This window comes from Cydia splendana, chromosome 16 (assembly GCF_910591565.1).
Source record: "Cydia splendana chromosome 16, ilCydSple1.2, whole genome shotgun sequence".
Taxonomy (NCBI): Eukaryota; Metazoa; Arthropoda; class Insecta; order Lepidoptera; family Tortricidae; genus Cydia; species Cydia splendana.
Window position 1 is genome coordinate 14,841,691 of NC_085975.1, and position 14,996 is coordinate 14,856,686.

The 14,996-nt window shown below is 36.7% G+C and overlaps 1 protein-coding gene across 10 annotated transcripts in view; it reads right to left on the minus strand.

Annotated features, from left to right (window-relative positions):
• Positions 1-14,996, minus strand: part of LOC134798418 (transient receptor potential cation channel trpm) — a 407,980-nt gene that overhangs the window by 198,795 nt on the left and 194,189 nt on the right. The gene's annotated exons all lie outside the window — the stretch shown is intronic.

Here is a 14,996-nt window from a genome sequence, read left to right on the forward strand (position 1 = left end):
ATTTTAATAAGTTTATATGTTTTTACTTCGGAATGGTGTCAATGTGATACCTTAACTAAATTTGGTACTGCGAATTTATACGAAAACGATACCAAACATGGCCTCGTAGCTTTACTGTTGTAGAAGTCAAAATAAAATTGAGAGCCCTAAATTCTTATTACTTGGCCAAACTTGTGTAGAAGGAAAAGGTAAAATAAAAGTCTTCGGCAGGAATATAAGACACAAATATATTTTTTTTTTTGCGTTACTATTTCAATCATCAAATATAAACATACCTTGATTATATTATTCTAGTGAGATCCTCATAGATAAACAAAAACATTTACTTAAAAAATTACAAGGTCGAAATGTCACGGAACTTGTGAGAGTAATATGTGAAAAATAAAAACTTTTATGACAAAAAAATCTGGACACAATTTAAGAATCACCCAATTGCGTCGAGGAATCATCTGTATTTTTGCTTGTTTCATTACCTCCTCGCTTCTTTTTTGTCCTTTGTATTCTGTAGCAATTTGTTAGATCTGAAAATAAAGATAACTTGCGTTGTCACGGATGTCGATTTATAGGTTTCAGGGAGTGCAGAATTCCAAAACGATGATCATTTTATAATCCAAGATGGCGGCTACGTATTTTGTCATAAAAGTCGTCATGAATATCGTTTTATAGGTTTTAGGAAGTGCCGATTTCGAAAATGATGACCAGTTTGGAATCCAAGATAACTGCCGTGCACTTTGTCATAAAAGTCGTCATGGATATCGTTTTATAGGTTTAAGGGAGTGCAGAATTCGAAAATGATGACCATTTTGGATTCCAAGATGTCTGCCGTGCACTTTGTCATATGACCCGTCATGGATGTTGATTTATAGGTGTTAGGAAGAGTAGAATTCGAAAATGATGACCATGACCAACGTGCACGGCAGACATCTTAGATTCTAAAACGGTCATAATTTTCGAATTCTCCACTCCCTAATACCTATAAATCGAGATCCATGACGACTTTTATGACAAAGTGTACGGTAGACATCTTGTTTTCCAAAATGGTCATCATTTTCGAATTCTGCACACCCTGAAACCTATACATATAGTAGTTCGCCCCGAACAGTGAACTCGCGGTTTGCCAAACAGATCAATGAATGCAGTGCTACTTAGTCTGAGATAGGCATTTCGTAATTGATTCCTGATTCCACGATTACTTGAAATTACTTTGTAATCTGACTACCGATTCCTAGATTACTTTGTAATCTAACAATACCGAATTACCAAGTACAATTCCATTTGAGGAATCAGGAATCAATTTTTCGAATACTACAATTACTAGTAATAGAAATCAATGTCGATTCTTCATTAGGTACAGGAATATATATTACTTGATTCCTTTCAGATTACATTTCGTACTACTACATAAGTACTATCAAAAGTACATTTCGATAGTAGATATAGATGTTGTTGACTTAGGGTCGGTTGCACCAAACTGTTCGTATCGTTAAAGAGTTCGCTAAATTTTTATGTATGGAAAGTTTCATAGTAAAGTGCCGGGGCGCGCCGGCTGACGTTGATCAGTCTGTCAAATGTGGTTGGTGCAACTGGCCCTTACTAGGATGCATCTACCGATACCTTATTTGAAACAGGTGTGCAGATTTCGAAATTGATGACCATGACCAATAAAACGACATCCATGACGACTTTTAACATAGTGCATGGCGGCCATCTTGGATTCCAAAATAGTTATTATTTTCGAAATCTGCGCTCCCTAAAACCTATAAAACGACAGCCATGACGACTTTTATGACATACTGCATGGCCGCCATTTTGGATTCCAAAATGGTCATCATTTGCGAAATCTGCGCCCCCTAAAACCTATAAAACGACATCCATGACGACTTTTATGACATAGTGCATTGCCGCGATTTTGAAATTGAAAATGTTATCATTTTCGAAATCTGCGCCCCCCAAAACCTATAAAACGACATCCATGACGACTTTTATGACATAGTGCATGGCCGCCATTTTGGATTCCAAAATGGTCATCATTTTCGAAATCTGCGCCCCCTAAAACCTATAAAACGACATCCATGACGACTTTTATCACATAGTGCATGGCCGCCATCTTGGAATCCAAAATAGTCATCATTTTCGAAATCTGCGCCCCCTAAAACCTATAAAACGATATCCATGACGACTTTTATGACATAGTGCATTGCCGCCATTTTTAAATTGAAAATGTTATCATTTTCGAAATGTGCGCCCCCCAAAACCTATAAAACGACACCCATGACGACTTTTATGACATAGTGCATGGCCGCCATTTTGGGTTCGAAAATGGTCATCATTTTCGAAAGCGGGGCCCCCTAAAACCTATAAAACGACATCCATGACGACTTTTATAACATAGTGCATGGCCGCCATCTTGGAATCCAAAATGGTCATCATTTTCGAAATCTGCGCCCCCTAAAACCTATAAAACGACACCCACGACGACTTTTATGTCATAATGCATGGCCGCCATTTTGGAATCCAAAAAGGTCATCATTTTCTAAATCTGCGCCCCCCAAAACCTATAAAACGACACCCATGAAGACTTTTATGACATAGTGCATGGCCGCCATTTTGGATTTCAAAATGGTCATCATTTTCTAAATCGGGGCCCCCTAAAACCTATAAAACGACATCCATGACGACTTTTATGACATAGTGCATGGCCGCCATATTGGAATCCAAAATGGTCATCATTTTCGAAATCTGCGCCCCCTAAAACCTATAAAACGACACCCATGACGACTTTTATGACATAGTGCATGGCCGCCATTTTGGAATCCAAAATGGTTATCATTTTCTAAATCTGCGCCCCCCAAAACCTATAAAACGACACCCATGACGACTTTTATGACATAGTGCATGGCCGCCATTTTGGATTTCAAAATGGTCATCATTTTCTAAATCGGGGCCCCCTAAAACCTATAAAACGACATCCATGACGACTTTTATGACATAGTGCATGGCCGCCATCTTGGAATCCAAAATGGTCATCATTTTCGAAATCTGCGCCCCCTAAAACCTAAAAAACGACACCCATGACGACTTTTATGGTATAGTGCATGGCTGCCATTTTGGATTCCAAAATGGTCATCATTTTCAAAATTGGGGCCCCCTAAAATGTATAAAACGACATCCATGACGACTTTTATGACACAGTGCATGGCCGCCATTTCGGATTCCAAAATGGTCATTATTTTCGAAATCGGCACTCCCTAAAACCTATATATCGACACCCATCTCGACTTTTATGACAAAGTGTTTTGCTACCATCTGCATGCAAGACATTTCTATTATTTTTACGTACAAAAATGGCCCCCTGTCAACTTTCAATCGAGATTTAATCGATAATTTATTCGATTAATATTCAGATTAATTCAATTTCAATCTATGTTAGGTCGCCTAAACTAATCGCGATTAAAATTTGAGAATTAACTTTTTTTATTCCATTAATTAGTCGAATAAACAGTTAATCGATTAATGCCCATCTCTGACCACGGCATTTTTACACTTTGAGAATATCTGAAAACAAATCAACACAAGGAGCCATTTTGCAAATCCAGTAACATACCAGTAACTTTGTTATTACTTTTGACAGCGCGTGTCATGTGTCAACACAGAGTCGACACAAAGTCGAAACATTGCAACTACTTTGTGACTGCAATATTTCTCAGCCTTAAACCATATTTATACATCATAATTAACAAGTTTCGTAGTATGTAAAGCGTTATTTCCGTTATTTAAGTATAGTATACGCATCGAAGTACTAAAAATGCTTCAAATAATATAGTTATGAACACAGGCACTGAGAAGTAAACAATTTCATTTCCGGCTAAACTAAAACAATGTGGTGGCGCGTTGATTATATTACACTTAGTTTATCAAATCACTCGAGCAGTTTAATTCCCCATAATAATTTAAGTCCTATTGTAATATAAATGCAAACAATATATAATTACGTCTTGTAATCCGTTTTAGAGATGGCGTATTAATGTCACTTATTTTTATTTAACTATTTTTCCATCTGACAGTTTCCATTTGACAGGAACAAAATGAACGAATGAACGAATGATTTTGGCATAAAGTAGTCGCAAACTCGAAACAATGTGTGCACACGGCGACCACACTTTATGTCACTTTGTGTCATGTGTCGACCCTTCCCCATTTCTGGTAACTGTGTCGACACGGCGACGACTCTGCGACTGGAATTGTGACCGAAACAGACGGTGTCGACACAAGATGTGTCAACACCGCGTCGTAACGGCGACTGGAAATGGTTGTATGGGACGGCTCTAACGATTTCGATGACATTTGCTATATGGGGGTTTCGGGCGATAAATCGATCTAGCTAGGTCTTATTTCTGTGAAAACCCGCTCTTTTGAGTTTTTATATGTTTTCCGAGCAAAGCTCGGTCTCCCAGATATTGTAATTAATTACGGATACCTATTAATAAATACTTCAATCAAAAATTTACACGCTTCAGGGACAAAGGCAAATCGCCACAACTTATCACTTGTACCCTACTGTAGTTCCTACTTAACCCTCTCCAACCCTTCACAAGAACCATAGACTAGGAATCCTCTAGACCGAGTTTAAAGCAATTATTTCGTGCAACCGATGATGCCAAAAATGCGGGGGTGCGCGGGACGAGGTGAGCGAAGGTCCCGTGCCGTGATTGGTCTGTTCAAAGACACGGACGTCACACAAAGACACTTTCGACTCGAACATGGAGTAAAATTACCGTATACGTGGCAGAGGGGGTAGCGCGACTATATGCTGTCTGGAGGATGTTTTGTCTGTGACAAGAACCTTCACGGCATATCAAAAACCCTTTCCATACCCTACAATAGTAGTCCAGGTTAACTAACCAATTGTGGACCTTAATGCAAAGGAACAAGGTCTACCAATGGCCAGCCCATTGTGTGGCTGATATAACATGGGGAGTTAATTTCAGAACATCTGTGCACCGATTACCCGACCTCTAAGTTCTAACCCGAAGAGCTCCGGGCGAGAAACTTCTATTACCTTCTAATAACATATTTGCATACCTAATATCGTCAGGTCGTGACAAGCAAAACTCATTAAGAAAAGACCGTTTCAAAAATATATGTCAACAGTCGGGTTTTTTGTTTGTTTTAATAATATTAGCAGGTTAATGTAACAGAAATATGGTATTTTACTGTGGGGTGGTGCTTCAGAGATAAATACCATTTTTGTTCTGCAGAAGAGGGCTATTCGAGCAATATACAAAATGAACCATAGAGACTCACTTAGAGATAAATTTAAGGAATTTGACATAATGACAGTGCACTGTCAATACATTTATGAGAATATTCTGTATGTACATAAAAATATTGTAAAATTTAGTAAAATTGCATAAGCTTAAGCTCGCAGTGCCCTTCACTCGGCTCCATGAAATAAAAAAAATATTCATGGGTAATTGTGTAAGATTTTATAATAAACTTCCAAACCATATTACTGAATTATCTATTAATAAATTTAAGAATTATGTAAAGCGTAAACTTATTTCTAAAGCTCATTATACCTACCACACAAGACTACATGAATGATAATACAACGTGGAATTAATTGTTATTCGAAATGATTATTTATTTATTGGGTATATTTGATTATTGATGAGGAAATGGATATTCCGATGTATGGTACTTCTTTTGTTATGGTTTTTTCTTTGACATTTAGATTTTATTCTAGAAATTCTAGACTAGTATTTTTTATACAACTTTTTTTTTATATTTGACGATCCTTTTGTAAAATTCTTAAGTGTTAAATTTGGTCTGTATAATAATCCAATGTTATTATGGAATAATATTAACATCAATAAATTGCTCTGATATTTATATTATATATTTATTTATTACTCAAATAAGTGACACAGCATTACAGTAATGGATCTATATCTGAATCCCTAAAGTCTTTTCTCCTATCTTTGCATTCCCTAATATTGTTTGTCATAATGATCAGTTGTCCTAACACTCGTATACTCTAATTTTGGTTTCCCTATTATCGAATGGCCGATTTTTTTTTGTCCTAATATGTTTTTCCCTAATGGCACTTTCCATATTGAGTATTTATCCTAATGTTATGTAGCATAATTCTTATTTTACCTAATTATTGTTAAGCCTAAAAATTATATATCCTAACCATCATGTTACCTAATTTTACTTAGCCTATCGTTGCTTGACCTAACACTCGTATGCCCTAATTTTGATTTCCCTATTTCGTTTCGTTTTTACAATGGTCGCAGTTCTAACCTAACCTAACCCACTTTTGTGGCAGCAGTTCGTTTTTGCGAAGATCACAGTTCTAACTTAACCTAACCCACTTTTGTGGCAACAGTTCGTTTTTGCAAGGATCGCAGTTCTAACCTAACCTAACCCACTTTTGTGGCAGCAGTTCGTTTTTGCGAGGATCACAGTTCTAACCTAACCTAACCCACTTTTGTGGCAACAGTTCGTTTTTGCAAGGATCGCAGTTCTAATCTAACCTAACCCACTTTTGTGGCAGCAGTTCGTTTTTGCGAGGGTCACAGTTCTAACCTAACCTAACCCATTTTTGTGGCAACAGTTCGTTACCATTAATTATGGAAAGTAATTTTTATGATAATTGATCAATAGGAAAAGTAACTGTTATGACAATTGATCATTAGGGCAATAGCCATTAGGTCAAAACAGTTAGAGCATGTTATTTTATGCCAAACATTGTTAGGGATTTCGAAGAATATGGTAAAAAACATTAGGTATCTTGATAGTTATGGTACAAATGCTTAGGACAAATGAGTCTTAGGTTAACCATTACATTATGGAAAATAATCGTTATGACAATTGATCGTTAGAGCATGTGCCCGTTAGGACAAACCAGTTAGGGCAAGTGACTTTAGGACAAACGTTGTTAGGAATTCAGAATGACACCCTACAGTAATATATTATTATAGGATCACTCGTGCGTCTGTCTGTCTGTCCGTCTGTCACAGCCCATTTTCTCCAAAAGTACTGGACCAATCAAGTTGGCTTTTGATACACATATGTAAATTCGTGACCCAAAAACGGACATCTTACGTAAACAAATGAATTTTAAACATGGGGGCCACACTTGGGGGGTAAATGGGAAAATTAAAAATTAATGTTTTTTAAACTATATCGTGTTACATATCAAATGAAAGAGCTCATTTTGAGAATCTCAAAGATAATTCTTTTTGTAATTTTAAAATAAATAGTTTAGAAGTGACCATTCCCCTCCACCCCTGTATCTTCGAAACTACTGGGTCTAATATTTTGAAAAAAATATACAAAATAGTTCTTTATCTATATATGACAGGAAAACCTATTAGAAATATGCAGTCGAGCGTGAGTCGGACTAATTACTTAATTTTTGATCCGACCCCTACGGGTTTTTTAAAGGCAATTCACTCCCTTGGAACGTAAGTCCGACTCGCACTTGGCCGGTTTTTTTTTCAACTTGATGTAGTTTTCTTATTTATTGATATAACTGGTTTATTTTTTAAAACATTATATAGAGGATATTCACAGTCACTTGGTTTGTATTTTGGACTAATCCATTCAGCCATTATCAATTTAGAGCAGTTCAAAAGTCAACCGTGGATTGAAAAAAATTTCAATCTTTTTTAATAATTTGTTAGACCAACAATAAGTATACGTTTAGGTTACTTATTCTGCAGTTTTAGGTGTAAAGGTCTTTTATTTCTAATAAGAATACATAATATTCACTTACACGAGAATTTCTTATTTTTTTCATGCAAAATACATATTTTATCGGTGAGCGCAGGTACTTACTTACATATTATGACTTAAAGTAAAATTATACAAATTAAACTAAATACACATTTTTTTGTCGGTATCCATACCTAACTTATAAATTATAAACAAAACATGTAATGGAATGCGAGCGTAGTTGCTACGGCCCGGACCGGCTGGCTCATAGTAACAGAGATAAGGACACGTATTTACACGGATATATAGAAGTTTTAGGTAAATTTACTGCGTACGTGACCATGTCACCATTTTCCTGTGGTTTTAAGCAGCCCAAAATACCATTAAATATTACTCATTTGATATCCACAATAATTCACTAATGAGGAAGGTAATTTTAAATTTTCCTGTGGTTTTAAGTAGCCCAAAATACCATTAAATATTACTCATTTGATATCCACAATAATTCACTAATGAGGAAGGTAATTTTAAATCAATCTTATTACATTTTGCGAATTGGTTTTTACATTTACCTTGCCTAACAGTTAAATGTTAAATGTATTCATGGCAATAATATTTATTTTGTATCCGAAATCATTATCTTTAATTAAATTATGCAAGTACCTACCTAATATAAGGTCAGTTACTTTAATATTAAAATAATACCTAATGGTCGACGCCTCAGGAGACCATAGGGCTGGCGCTTACCTCTTCCAGCGCATATCGCAATACAGAGAGGTAACGCAGCCAGCGTCATGGGCTCAATGCCGCAGGCGGAGGTTTTAGAAGGGGTATTTTATTTTTATAACTTCTTTTTATTTCCATCTATTTTATTAGTATATTTTAGTTCTTATATAATATTATTAAGTATTAGTTTAACTTTTATGTAGGTTTATTTTAATTTTAGTTTAGTTTTTAGTATCTTTAATTCATAGTTAGTTTTAATGTTTTTTTTTTAATAATAATATAATAATGGCGTAAGGATGTGACGACCCCATCGCCCGCTGGTTTTACCAGTGCAATCAGTCAACGCAGGGCAGCTTGTGGCGAGCTGTTGGGGATTAGCGACCTCACGTACCCGAATGCTCCTGGGGAGTTCTGTTACCCGCAAAGGAGGGTGGATGGGACAGATTTATCTGCCTCTGTCCTGCCTTTCTTAGTTGATGCTATAAGAGCGGTTTCGCACTACGTCCGATCCGAATCCGATCCGGACCCGTGAAAATATAGTCCGTAGTAGCCGTAGAACTATTTCTATGGTAAGTTACGCATGACGGAGATCGGATCTAGTGCGTAACTTACCATAGAAATAGATCTACGGCTACTACGGACCATATTTTCATGGGTTCGGATAGGATGCCGATCGGACGTAGTGCGGCACCGCTCTAATTGTGCTTTTACTTAATCTGATAATTATTTGTGCGCATTTTCTTGTCTGACAGTTACAATCTGAAAATCGGGTTACGAAATTGTAATTGTAACCGTACAAATAGTTGTTAGATGAAGTTAAAGTAAAATTATAGTTCTAACTTGGACCAAAATGACCAAATCCACAATCTACTTAACGATTTTTTTAACCCTCCATAGTTCGTTTTTTTAGCATTAGAAAAAAGGTAAATAATAAACCAATTAATTTATGTTTATATAAATCAGTATACCTATATATATTGCTGTCCTACTTGTTCCCCAACTTTTGGTTTTTGTCACATAAGTAGTTTAGTTTCATAGCACGAATTACCATTTCGTAAGTTTCGGCCCGGTCGAAAGAATCGGCTGTTTTTGGCCGAAACCGATACATGATTTTTTGGCCGAAACTGACCGAAACCGAATCTTCGGTCGGACACAAATAATTATAAGATCTTCTCCGTAGGTATTTGAACTCGGTTAAACATATGTCAACTGAAATTCTAAAGATTATTAATTATTACATACAAGGAAAATAGGATGATAAGTACTTACCTACAGCAAAATAAGTTGACGTCAACATGTGTGTATATAAGCCGCAGGCCTAAAATACGGGAGCATTACAGTATCTCAAGCAGGGAGTCAACACGGCTGTACAGTAAGTTGAACATTTTAAATTAACTGTCAATTATTGAACGATTTACCACTGCCTAATAATAGTTCTGTACTATAGGCACCATTACTTGTATTTTTATATAATTATAAGTATACAACTAGGTACCTAATTTCTTTAGTTTCGTAGGTAAATATAGTTTCACTAATTTACTGGCTATAACCGCGAAAACCGAAGTTCGCGCGGGCAAATATCTCTGTCACTCTAATTACGCGTTAATTTGTGCATAAATTTTCATAATATTATAAGCCTATACCTATACGATGACGGTGTCCCAATGCTGGGTAAGGGCCTCCCCCCTCGATTTTCATTCCTCTTGGTTTTGAGGAATCTCCGGCCAGTCGTTCAGATATACGTCCAGGTCGTCCGCCATCTCCGTCAAATTTTCATGTTTTTTTATAATGTATTTGACAATAGACCGTCGTTTAGGCCATTGGTGTTCTCAAAATAATAGTTACCTTGCCATGAATTTCCATTTCCAGCGATATATGATTAGTCCTCCATAAATCACATAATGCAAAAAAAGAGGTCAACTGCGCGAGTCGGACTCGCGTTCCAAGGGTTCCGTACACTATACCATTTTTACCAATGATTTTTTTTTATGTGAAACGTGAGTGAAATGTCTTTAAAAACCCGTAGGGATCGGATCAATAACTAAGTAATTAAGTCCGACTCACGCTTGACCGCACATTTCTAATAGGTTTTCCTGACATCGTAAGGAACTATTTTGTGTGTTTAAAAAAATATGGAACCAGTAGTTTCGGTGATTAAGGGGGGAAATGTTCATTTCTTGTCTATTTTCTTTACCTAATACCTTCTAAACTTTATATTTTAAAATACAAAAATAAAATATTAGAGATTCTCAGAATGAGCTCTTTCATTTGATATGTTTTCACGATATAGTTTGAAAAACTTTATTTTTTAATTTTCTAATTTACCCCCCAAAAGTGGCCCCCATGTTTAAACATTTTGTTTACGTTACATGTACGTCTTTGGGTCACAAATTTACATATGTGTACCAAATTTCAACTAAATTGGTCCAGTAGTTTTGGAGAAAATGGGCTGTGACAAACGGACAGACAGACAGACAGACGGACAGACGCACGAGTGATTCTATAAGGGTTCCGTTTTTTCCTTTTGAGGTACAGAACCCTAAAAACCCCTAAACCTAACCTATAATATAATAAACATTCGCCCCTCGACAAGGTGCCGTAGATGGTGAATTGCAATACCAATTCGCAGTGCGAGGAAGCTGCCAACCCTACGGCCCCCAGTCGCACCAGGGCACCAGGACCCCATAAATAAAACTACATTAAAATACTAATGTTAAGTTATATTTTGTTTCAGAAATGAATAATACCGGTAAATTATGCTTCAGTGCATGCGGCAACAAGAATTCTGAGATCGGCAATGTCGGAGTCAATACTGGCACTATAGGCAACAACCCTAATAGTAAGTTCACATTTAATTTTTATATGTATATCCTATCTCCATTTCAAGATCGAAGCTTGAAGAGAAGAGGAAGAGGAAAGCCACGAGCAAACTATACACAACAACTAAAAGCAAAAGCAAATGTCGTGTCTTACAGGGATCTAAAGAACCTGGTCGAAGACCGCGAAAACTGGCGCATACTCCACCGACAAGAGCCATGTTCTTAAAATTATGATGTTGATGATGTCCATTTCTAGTTTTCGGACTAGGTCCATACTAAGTTTGATCTAAATATTAAAATTGTTTAAATGTCACGTAATTTTAGTCTATTACATGATCGTGATTATCATTCAAGATTTTGAAGCTCGTCAATTGGCACTCAAGTAACCCGTTTATACTTAAATAATTATAACACCAAATATTATAAGAGCGTCTTCATATTGTCCGATGCGATAACGGAGACCACAAATAAATACATTTTTTTTCTACTCCAGCACTCTTATTTTGTAGATTAAATGACTGCCAGTGAGGTCGAAATCCACTTCATAAGAAGCGCGCAGGACCCCGGCGCAATGCTACCTCCAAGGATCCTGCAGCACTGTTCTTAGGGATATTCATACAATATTATGCAACTGTTCTTCTTCTTTTTCCATCCCTTTTCCCATTATTTGGGGTCGGGCCTCCTCACATATCTGCGCCAAGACGTCCTATCTTGGGTTGTCGATTCTGACACATGGACTTGCTTGAGGTCTCCTTTTATTTTAGACCACCAGGTCGATGGTTTGCGGCCTTTGCCGCTATTATGCTCCGGTAGATTTAGCGCGATTTGTACGACGTGCTCGTTGCTGCGTCTGCAATATTATGCAACTGTTGTTGTTTTTTTAATTCTGACTTCTCGGCAAAGATCTACAATATTTGCTTCGATTTTATTTCTGATTTTAGGTGTTTGCCGCTGTCTTAGAAAAAATATTATGTGCAACGGTACATTAGGTCTTAAGAACCCTTATTATGTACCTGTTGCACAAAACAGGTACTATTAAATGCCGCCTTTTAATATTTATTTATTAATTGATCAAATATTTATTGTTCAAAAGAAAACTGTAAGCTAAAAAGGAGGTTTTGATACCATAGGGCACTCTCTAGCAGCTGCTTTTCTCTAAGGACCATCCGACGTCCGATATCGGACCGGACATAAGTGAAACGCTCTAATGCGACTATTTTGTTTCAGAATGCGATGTTTCTGGCCCTGCTCCACCACTGCCAGCAGTCACCAATAGCGGCACGATTAACTACGATGTAAAAGACAACGAAGATTCTGCAATCGCCAATGTCGGTGTCAATACTGGTACAATAAGTGAAGCAAGGCGATGCTAATCAGAAATTGACCATTACTTTTATGCACACATTTATAAAATAAACTATCTGAATCTATTTTACAAGCTTTTATTAAACTTGCAATGTACGAGTATGTAACTATGTTTGTAGGGGTCAAATCTTGCAAGTTAAATTTGACCCACTTCCCGACTTCCAAAATTTGCATACCTACATAATTTAGTACCCCGGCCGAATGGACTTTAGGTTTCTTTTCGTTCATGTCGTCTCAGATGGGTGAATAAATAAATAAATAAATATACAGGTACCTACATTATAGGGACATTCTTACACAAATTGACTAAGTCCCAAGGCAATATGGTATTAATGCATTCAGTATTTAGTATAATGTCCTGAACATAAATATGTGAGATGACAAGCGCGAAAGTGGTGGGGGTAGCTGCCGTGACTACTACAAACTTGTTTTTTAACATACCATGTGGGGTACCAAATGAAAGGGCTTTGTGAGTAAAATACAAATATATCACATATATTATCACTACTTAGTCTAACAAATTATTAGAAAACGTTCAAAAATTTCACAATCCAGAGTTGACTTTGTACTGCTCTAAATTGAAAATTACTGAATGGATTATTCAAAAATGTATACTAAATGACTGTGAATATCCCGTATATAATATATGTATGTATAACCTCCTGAAACCCAGAAGCAATTGTTTTGTTTTTGAAATTGGAACTCCTTACACTATAAAAGTTAAAAATAGATTTTGGAATATACAGTGTGGAAAGATAAGTCGGGCCCTGGAGGGACCTTAAATCCTTGAACTGGCTAATTTTACTTAAAGGAGACATTCCTTTATTTTTAAAAAGAAACAAAATTTCATTCAAAGATTTTCTAAAACTCGCTTGCCTCGCCCGGGACTCGAACCGACTGAAAATTCCAAAAAATTAAACACTCGCAATTTTATTCTACTAGTCGTGAATATAGTTAATGTGTTAATGTGAAGAAACCATTTCTCCAAGAAACATTAGGTCTTACACTCGTCTGTCGTATAAAATATCTATAAAATCTAATATTTAGTACTCAAAATTTTTTTTTACAAACCAAAATTCAGAAAAAAACGAACATGTTTAAATGCAGTTTTGTTTCTTATAAAATAAAGGAATGTCTCCTTTAAGTAAAATGAGCCAGCTTAAGGATTTAAGGTAGTTTCCCTCCAGGGCCCGACTTATCTTTCCACACTGTATACAAAAAAATTGTACGCAGGGACTTAGGAGGTTAAAAAAAATTAATCCGATATATCAAAAAAACAAGAATAGTACATACAGTTAAAAACAGTATAACGTTCTGTTACATTAAACTGCAACTATTATCAAAACAAACATAAAACCAGACTGTTTACATTCCATTTTTGAAATGGTCTCTTCACTAGCTTTTATTTGGTACCCATATTTCTATAGTTAGAAAAAAAACTATCCCTCTCCCCCCTAATGAAAAGACCATTTCAAAAATATATGTAAACAGTCGGATTTTTTGTTTGTGTAACAGAAAATTATACTATTTTTCAACTTGATGATGTACTCTTCTTATTTCTTGATATAAACTAGTTAATTATTTTTAACTTTTTTTTTAGGTTATATACAAGTTTATTTAAACTGAAATAACGAAATACAAAATACATATATGAAGCGAGTTAGTTGGTAGTGGTGGGTTAGGACTAGGGCTGCGGCAGGGCTGCTCCGTCGTCAAAGCCTAGGATTTTTTTGTGGATTTAAATCTGTGCCGTGTACCGCGTATGCACATGCTTGTGGCTATGATTATGGAAATTGTGATTTTTTATCTAAGCCAGCCCATTACGACACTTAGGGATCTGTTCCAGCGGTCAGCAATAGCTTCACTGAGGTGTTTGATGAAGGCGGACATTTGAGGAGCGAAGACTCCGTCGACGGATGTGACATGAGGGGTAAATGTTGCGTGACGTTTCTCACAGGCGCTGCTATATTTTCGTTTTTTCTCCTCTTCTGCGGATTTTAAAACGGAAGCTACCGGGCGTGCGATGTACGAGGGAGTCGAGGGAGCGTCGGTGTCTACGACACGGATGTCAAATAACGCCTCCCTCTGTGCATCCCAAACTCCACGGCAGCAGAGGTCTCCACGAAGTCCACAATCGCCTTCGGTGATGATCGCTTCTCTGATAACGTTTCCCCAAGCGTATTGGCATAGTACACTCAAAAAAAGGTCTCTGATTTCATTGTGGTGACGTGTTATTAAACCACCCGGTTTGCAGCAGAGGGCATGGTCGACGTTGAAGTCATCATTGCCGCATCCATCACATGATTCGGGCATGGAGACAGGTGTTCTGTGGTATCGCAGTGCCAGTGCGTCTATTTTTAACAT